General features: G+C 34.3%; 1 non-coding gene across 1 annotated transcript; it reads right to left on the bottom strand.

Annotated features, from left to right (window-relative positions):
• Window positions 1-6,634: 6,634 nt before the first annotated feature.
• TRNAE-CUC (transfer RNA glutamic acid (anticodon CUC)) lies at window positions 6,635-6,707 on the bottom strand. The gene has a single exon. It is a non-coding gene; the product is annotated as a tRNA-Glu (tRNA).
• Between the last annotated feature and the right edge of the window lie 1,556 nt (window positions 6,708-8,263).

The raw sequence follows: 8,263 nt of genomic DNA, 5'->3' as shown, positions 1-8,263 counted from the left end.
CATCTCAAACATTTTGTTTTTCATCTCTAGAAGTTTGATTTCTATCACTTTTAAATTTTCTTGACTATTAATTCTAACATATGTGATCATTCTAGATTGACTTTGATTTATTACTTTATATTTGAATTATGGTGTTTATTATTGTGCTATTTTATATTCTAGTAAATTTAAACTGGGTGCCAGTCACTATGATTGCTGTTAGTGTCATATCTAAAAAATCTTTGCATAACTCAAGGTCATAATCACTTTCTCCTATTTTTTTTTTTTTAGAGTATTTATAGAATTAGATTTTGTAGTTAGGTCTATGATTGATTAGGATTTAGATTGTGCATATGGTGCAAGGTATGGATTAAAGTTCTTTTTTTTTTCTTCTTTTGAATGTTTAATTGTTCCACTTTCATTTCTTAGATAGACTATTCTTTCTGTACTAAATATCTTTGTAACTTTGCAATACATGTTTAATAAACATTTTAACGTCCTTGTTTGCTAATTCTAAAATCTGAGTCAATTCTAGAATGGTTTCAATTGATTTATTATCCTCCTCAGTATAAGTCGTTTTTGTTTTTTTTTTCTTACCTTATAATTTTAATTGGATGTCAGATATTGTGAGTTTTGCCTTGGTGAGTTCTACATATTTTTGGTTTCCACAAATATGATTGAGCTGTTTTCTGGGATGCAGTTAAGTTACTTCAAAATAGCTTGATCTTTTCAAGTCTTTTCTTTTTGTAAGATTTAGGCAGATTTGGAGCACTGCTCATTTTGGGCCTAATTATTCCACACTACTGAGGCAAGGGCTTATGTATAGTTTATACTATGACCTATAATGCTTGAGCTTCTCCAGTCTGACTGGTGGGAATAGGTATTATTTTTAACCCTGTGTGAATGAGTGTCAGACAATATTTCCAATAATCTTTTTGGGTGAGTCTTCCCTCAGTAGTGGGTAGTTACTATACATGTAGCGGCTGTTCAATACTCAGCTGAAAACTTAAGGGGAGCCCTCTGCATATCTCTGGAGTCCTCTCTCTGTGCATTTCTTTCTCTAGGTAATTTGGCCTGCAAACTCTAGTTACATTTGCCCCCTTCATTTTTCAGCTCCATCTACTCAAATCAGGTAGTCCAGCATTTTGCTCTGGGTCCCCATCCTATATCCCACCCTGGAAACTCCCTGAAGGCTTTAGCCTAGGAAATCATAGATATATCTTTAGTCTGGGGAATATATAGACTGTGTCCCTTTCTCAGGCATCGGTCTACCTCACTGACTTGTTTCCACTGTTGTAAAAATCTTTATTCCGTATAATTTGTTTAGGTTTTTTTAATTGGCTTTGGTGGGAAGGTAAATCTTGTCTCCGAAACTCTACTTTGATGAGCAAGCAAAAGACATGATATTTTTCATAATAATACAATTCAAGACAGGGATGAATGGGAATTGTTGAAAAGGAAACAATAAAAAAGATAATTACATTGATAATTTTTGTTTCACAGCAAAAACAAACCTAGCAGGGAATGTGGTTTTATGGAAATTTGCTTGTTTGTTCTTTAATTTATAACAGAGTTTCTTGGACTTCATCTGTCATCCTCTTATCTGTTTTATATTTTTAACAAATATTCATGTCAACACAATGGATATAGTTGATATGATCTTGAACATGAGCTTCATTGTACTATAAGTCATTCTTTAAAGGGCACTTAAAATTATCTTGCTGCAATTTTAGTATGTGTGTGACTACTCCCTGCTAAAGTTCAACAATTATATCTTACTCATTTCTTTGTTTCCAACATTATTTCTCCATAAATATGTTTATGCCACCAACATTCCTAATTTTACTCCACACGTATGTTATCGAACATATTATGAAAAAGTAATAAAAATTTGAAAACTGCTTAAAATATATATTTATTAATATGAAATATATTATAATTATTTCCCATTAATCAAAATATGTGCACTGGTAAACTAACAGTAAATAAAAGTGTTCAAGTTCTAGTGATTCTAGGAACCTGAAACTGAGCTAAATCCATACTATAATATCAAAATTCATAATTCAAAGAGTTACTAGAAGCAAAGGTAGACAAAAGTACAATAAGATTTCCAAAAGAAAACTAGTCTGTGGGAGAAATTAAGTATGTTTTTGTTTAAAACACCAAAAATACATTTTAAAACACTAAAGCCTCTAAAATTTATTTAAGATAACAAAGCATGTATTAATATCTCCTATTCATGGTCAGAAATTTAACTAGAGCAGAAAATAATGATAGAGAAATGTTTTGAAAAAGCTATATATGATTCATATATAGCTTATATATATGATCACATATATATATGTGATCATATGAATCACAAAATGATTCATATGATCTCTTGTGAATTGCACGTAATGATAACAGTAGGTATCAGACCTGGACTACAGTCAGTTCTGCTTAAATTCTGTTAGACTGTCTTTCTGAAAGAATTAGTTTCTGCATGTTGTTCAGATAATAGGTAGATTCAAGTGGAGAAACACATGGGATGTGCAATGAAGATATTTTACACCTCAGATATTCAGATGCATGATTAATGGACCTCTGGTCACACTGTAGAATAAACTATTTATTACATGTACTGTTTAAATTATTATGACAGCATGGGCAAAGATTTAAAAATGCAGTACTGTACAGCAGCCTGGTTTTCTATCTATGGTTCTACAGTGAAGGCAAAAGCATGTGGAGGAAGAAAATTTCCTTAAACAATTTACGGTAAATTTTCATTCAATGTATTACCAGAAAAATACATATCAATTTTCAGAATAGATTTATCAGCTTTTTAGAGATCACAAAAATCTCTAAAGTATATGAATGTTTTTATATAGTAATTTTGGTCCCTCACTGAAATTCTTCCCACACATCCTTCCCAGCCTTCTTAGTTCATTTTTTTTTCTCTTATTTTCCTTATTGTGAAATTCCAGGAATGAAAAAAATGTTATAACCTGGAATCCCTGTAGCTTTCTCAAGCATCATGTTCTATAGTTCGTTTTTAACATTTGGCCCTTAAATTTCCAGTATATTTTCATAGATATACCAAACCTTTGAAAGAGCAAATGATGCTTCACGTAACCAAGGAAGTGACTTTAATGGGTTAACAACATATTACTAAAGCCAGATTATCAAGAGCACTTTATACTAAATTAAAACAACTGAAAATTATCCTGAACACCCTGCAGGATCAAAACACAAGCATAAAAACAGATCTGTGACTAAAAAAAGCATATTTTAATATGATATTAAATAGAGATTAGCAGGTATTTCTTACAGCAACAGGAGAGGTGGACTGAAAGGGTGGAGTCTGCAGGTAGGGAGAAGAGCCTATGTGATGAAATGTGAGCTGTAAAACTTGAAAATGCTCTTTATTCTGAATGGCATCATAGGTGGGAAGTATTGTTTAAACACTAGCTTCCGAAGCCAGACTTGGGAAGGTCACATACTGAAGTGTTACCTTTTTATGCTGCAAACATACACAGTGTCCAAAGACATTTTGTGTCCTCCCTCTCTTGTTCGGACAGATGTTGAAAGAAATTGTCTCTAAAATACTATTTAGCCTTAGAAAAAGAAGGAAATCTTGTCATCCACAAAAACATGGATGAACCTGAAAGGCATTATGCTAAGTAAAATAAGCCAGACAGAGAAAACGAATACTGCATAATATTACTTATATAAAGAAACTAAAAAAAAAGTCAAATTCATAGAAACAGAGACTAGAATGGTGGTAGCCAGGGGTTGGGAGGTTGGGGAAACAGGGAGAAGCTGGTGAAGAGGTAAAAACTTTCACTTATAAGATAAATAATGTTTGAAAATCTAATATATAACTTGGTGACTATAGTTGATAATACTGTATTATGTAATTTGACATGAGCTGAGAGAGAAGAACTTGTGTTCTCACACACACAAAAAAAGCTATATATGTGAGGAGTGGATGTGTTAATTAAATCAGTGATGAGAATCCTTTCACAACGTATACATATATCAAAGCATCATGTTGTACACCTTAAATATATTATAATTTTATTTGTTAATTATGCTTAATAAAACTGGAAAAATAAAAGCATTTAAGTTAAAGCACAGTTATTTGACTTCAAACTCTTGCATTGTCTTTTTTTCCCCAGCTTTATTGAGGTATAATTGACAAATTAAAAATTGTATATAGTTAAGGTGTACAATGTGATGATTTATAATAGTATACATATTTTAATGAAAGGATTACCACAATCAAGTTAATTACCACATCTATCACCTCACATAGTTACTTTTTTTGTACCCTTGCAACGTATATCTGTGAGTTTGGGAGGGAAGTACTATGCATTTACATAGAAAATTATGCAAAACGACTACATGTAATCTTCTGAGTTGTTGCAGTTCAAATGTCAGTAAAGATTTCTGTTTTGATTCTACTTAAAGAAGCCACTTTATCAAAAACCCCAAACGTTAATCTAGGCTTAGACACATTTCATTGTAACATCAGAAAATCAACATTAAAAAGAAAATCTTAAAAAACTGCCAGTCAGAAAATAAATGTTTCCTCCAATGTACCAACATTTAAACTAACAGCACTTTTTGCCTTACCTAAAAAGTCATTGTTTATATTAGTTGGGATAAACTAATATCACCAAATAACTCCCAAGTCTCAGTAACCTAACAAAATCAACTTCTGTTTTTTGCCCACAATAAATTCCAATGCAAAGTTTCAGCATACAGCTTTCCTTAGAATCAGAGACCCCAGCTCCCTCCACATTGGCATCCCTGAGACCATGGAGGTCACCCACGGGAACCTCTGTGTCTAGACAGTGGATGAGGTAAGGGAGAGCGTGGAGTCCCCACAGCCACCCTTTACTGTCTCACTTTTATCCACATTGTATTCACAAACACCAGCCACTGGGCATCTGCTAAGTGAGAGGCTGGGCTAAGCCTAGCTGTGTTCCCAGGGAGAAGGGGAGAATCCATGCACTTCATGAGAATTGGCGGTCTTTCTACATTATTAGAAACAAGCAAGGAAAAATCAGTCCATCAAACAAGAGTGAGAGTGAAAATATGTAACTATTCACCTGAAAACAAAATAAACACTAGGAGAGAATAGCATCCCCAGGCAGTTATTGAAAGAACTACTGAAGAATCTATGACAAAAAGAAAGATATGTTCTAATGTGTCAATATACATTAACATATTGTGAAGTATAAAGTAACATATATACACCTATACACATATATATTCTATTTTTTCTTTTAGATTATGTGTTATGTTTTATAATTTTATTTTTCTGAGAGATGGTTCTTGTTTTTTTCTTTTTACTGACAAGTGTTCCATTACACATATGAATAATAGCAACTTTCTTATGTCGCTGTTATTGTTTTGTTTTGGATTTTTAATTTTAGTTGTGTATTACTAATATTGGAGCTTTAATCAGAGGCTACATCCTATTTGATGAAACTACCTAAAGCCTTACCCAAATTGATTTTACAGCTTGCAGGATTCTGTTATGTTACCTATACCCAAAGTCATGATGCAATCTTTTTCTCTACACCAATATTTCTGTGATAGTAGGTCATGATTTTCCCCAGATCTCCTCCTGAAAATTGATACAAATACAGAATTTTATCAGGTGAGTCGCTGATTTTTCTAACAAGGGCCTTTCTTCACTCTAGCATGGGCCCTAATGTCCTTATGCAAATGAAAATACTTCTTGAATTTATGTGTCTCTAAAATGCTTCTGTCAATGGCAGGGAAGACATATCTCTGCCATCCAAAGATCTTATTTCTGCTTATTTAGTTCGAAATCTTGGGGAAGCTTATTTAGTTTACTAAGATGAATGATTCAGTCCCCCCCAAAACTTATGTTAATAGGTATATGATTGATATCCCAGGCTTTATGATTCACCGTTTCCCATATATGTGATACCTGAACAAAATACACACTGCTAACATGAGCAGAGCTAGGGACCTGAGAGATCCCTGTAGTCTGTAGCAGAGATGACTGCAATACTCCATCAAAAAGTTCAGAGTTCCCAAGAAGTTTCCTTTCTTCTATTATTAGGATTTTTCTGCCCAGTATACCGTATATTACATATGAAGTCCATTTAGTTGACAATTTATTGGGCAATAATCTAAAAATTATTTGTATACCATATTGCATCAACTCCATGTTACCACTCACTGTAATTTGTGTTAATATGTCATATACAAGATCAGATTATAATTATAATTCTAAGCTGTTGATTGTGAGATATTTCTCTATTACTGACATGCAAATTTGTGAAAAATATGTATGTTAAGATCAATATAAATTTTTTTGAGCAATCAGTCAGACAAGCTCGCTGTTCTTCAATGAAATAATGGAAAGAATTGATTTTGCAGACAGTTTTTTCATCATTAATTTATTGTGAATATTATATGAAATCTAAAGCTATAAGTTTAGGTGCATACTGTCATGTATCATACAGCTGGGACTTAGCGGACCAGATTTCCAGCTGGACCCGTTGATTGGCTCTTTGGGCAATACTGTAGCAATAAATACCCAGACTTCAGAGAGTTCAACTGAGCATGTAGGTTTTTTAATTTTAATTTTAATTTTAATTTTTTGGCCGCACCAGGCAGCTTACGGGGTTTTTATTTCCCCGACCAGGGATCGAACCTGGGCCCTCAGCAGTGAGAGCACGGAGTCCTAACCACTGGACCGTCGGGGAATTCCCTGTAGGTTCTTTAGCTGTGTCTCTACAATTAACTGGTCTATAATCTCATATAGTAAGTGTCCACTGCTGGCAAAAATGGATTATCAACATTTTTTTAGGAACTTCAAGTACACATTCAAAGAAAGCTAAGGAGAACTTAACAGCATGATGTGCTGCCACTTTGATGGATGGTCCTTAGTGTAAGATACTACCTCCAAAGTGCCATGTGATTCTCTTTAAATAAAAGTTTATGAATTTGCCTGGTTTATTTGTCTTGTGCATTCAGTCACATGTAACAATAGAGTTACTCAGGGAAATCTTGGAACAATAGAGTTCCAAGGGACAGTAAAATAGTTTTTACGGGCCACTGAGAAATAGCTTATTTCATTGCTACTTTTAGGGTTGGTAAGCTATCAAGTCAATATGTAATTGTTTTTAAACCCTTATGTCTGGAAGTAGAAAAACTCCAGAGTAGGGATCAGTCCATGACGAGGTATTACCAATAAAAGTGTATTTGGGTGTAAAGTAAACATTTTTTCTGCAGAAAATGACTTCAAGTTAAAAAAGGAAATTCTAATTATTTAATTTGAATTAAACCATATAAATAAAAAATACACAAAATGTAGAATAAATCTCAAGACATTACAGTTCTGTGTAAGGGGATACCAGCAAAGTTTCAAACCTTAGTCAGGCTCCTGAAACCTTCTCCCAGGCCCATCTGTGCACTTCCTCATTAAATCCAGTTTCAGCAAGAACACTGCTGTCAGTTTAACCACAGCCCTCCTTACCCTGGATGTTTCCTCCTAGTAATTTTCCAACCACTTACCCGACCCTGCTCCTTGGCTATAAATTCCCACTTGCCCAGGCTCTATGTGGAATTGAAGCCAGTCTTTCTCCTGCACTGTAAAACCCCACTGCACTGGTCCCTACATCTATCGCGATGGTCCTGAATAAAGTCTGCCTTACCATCTTTAATAAGTAGCACTGACTTTTTTTTCTACAATACCTGCTGAGTTCTTATAGAGATATAGAAAAAATACATGTAAATGCTATCAAAAATGTAATACCTGGGATAATGAAAAGAAAAGCAAACAGTTGTTTGTCCTCATTGGCACACTTGATTTAAGTCACCATACTCCCTCTGAGGCTTTGTGAAAGCCATGGGTATAAACCTTTGGTTGGATCATGTTCAGGTAGGAGATGCTCAGTGAAAGACACACAGAATCCCAGTTTAGAGATGTTAAAGATTCATAAACAATAACACCCTGGAGTTCTTATACCTGAAATGCACTTGTTAGCACCGAGTAGCCAGAATCGCTCCCTCTATCTTTCTTAAATCTTAAACTAAAAATCAAAGTCCTAGACCTTTCAGATGAACTGTACACTGAGCCAAGCCTCAACCCCATGTGCACAGCCTTCTCATCACAACTTTCAGTGTGGTAAGTCACGGGATTCTATTCCAGATTCATCCCTGCACACATAGAGTCTTTGAGAAATAGGAGCCCGAATTCCACTTTCAATGTAGATATGAACACACAGTATAATATGGGAGCGTGGGGCATGTTTCAGCC

The sequence above is a fragment of the Balaenoptera acutorostrata genome, chromosome 13, assembly GCF_949987535.1.
Source record: "Balaenoptera acutorostrata chromosome 13, mBalAcu1.1, whole genome shotgun sequence".
Lineage (NCBI taxonomy): Eukaryota > Metazoa > Chordata > Mammalia > Artiodactyla > Balaenopteridae > Balaenoptera > Balaenoptera acutorostrata.
Note: the sequence above shows the minus strand (reverse complement) of the source record. Positions and strands in the feature narration are given on the sequence as shown.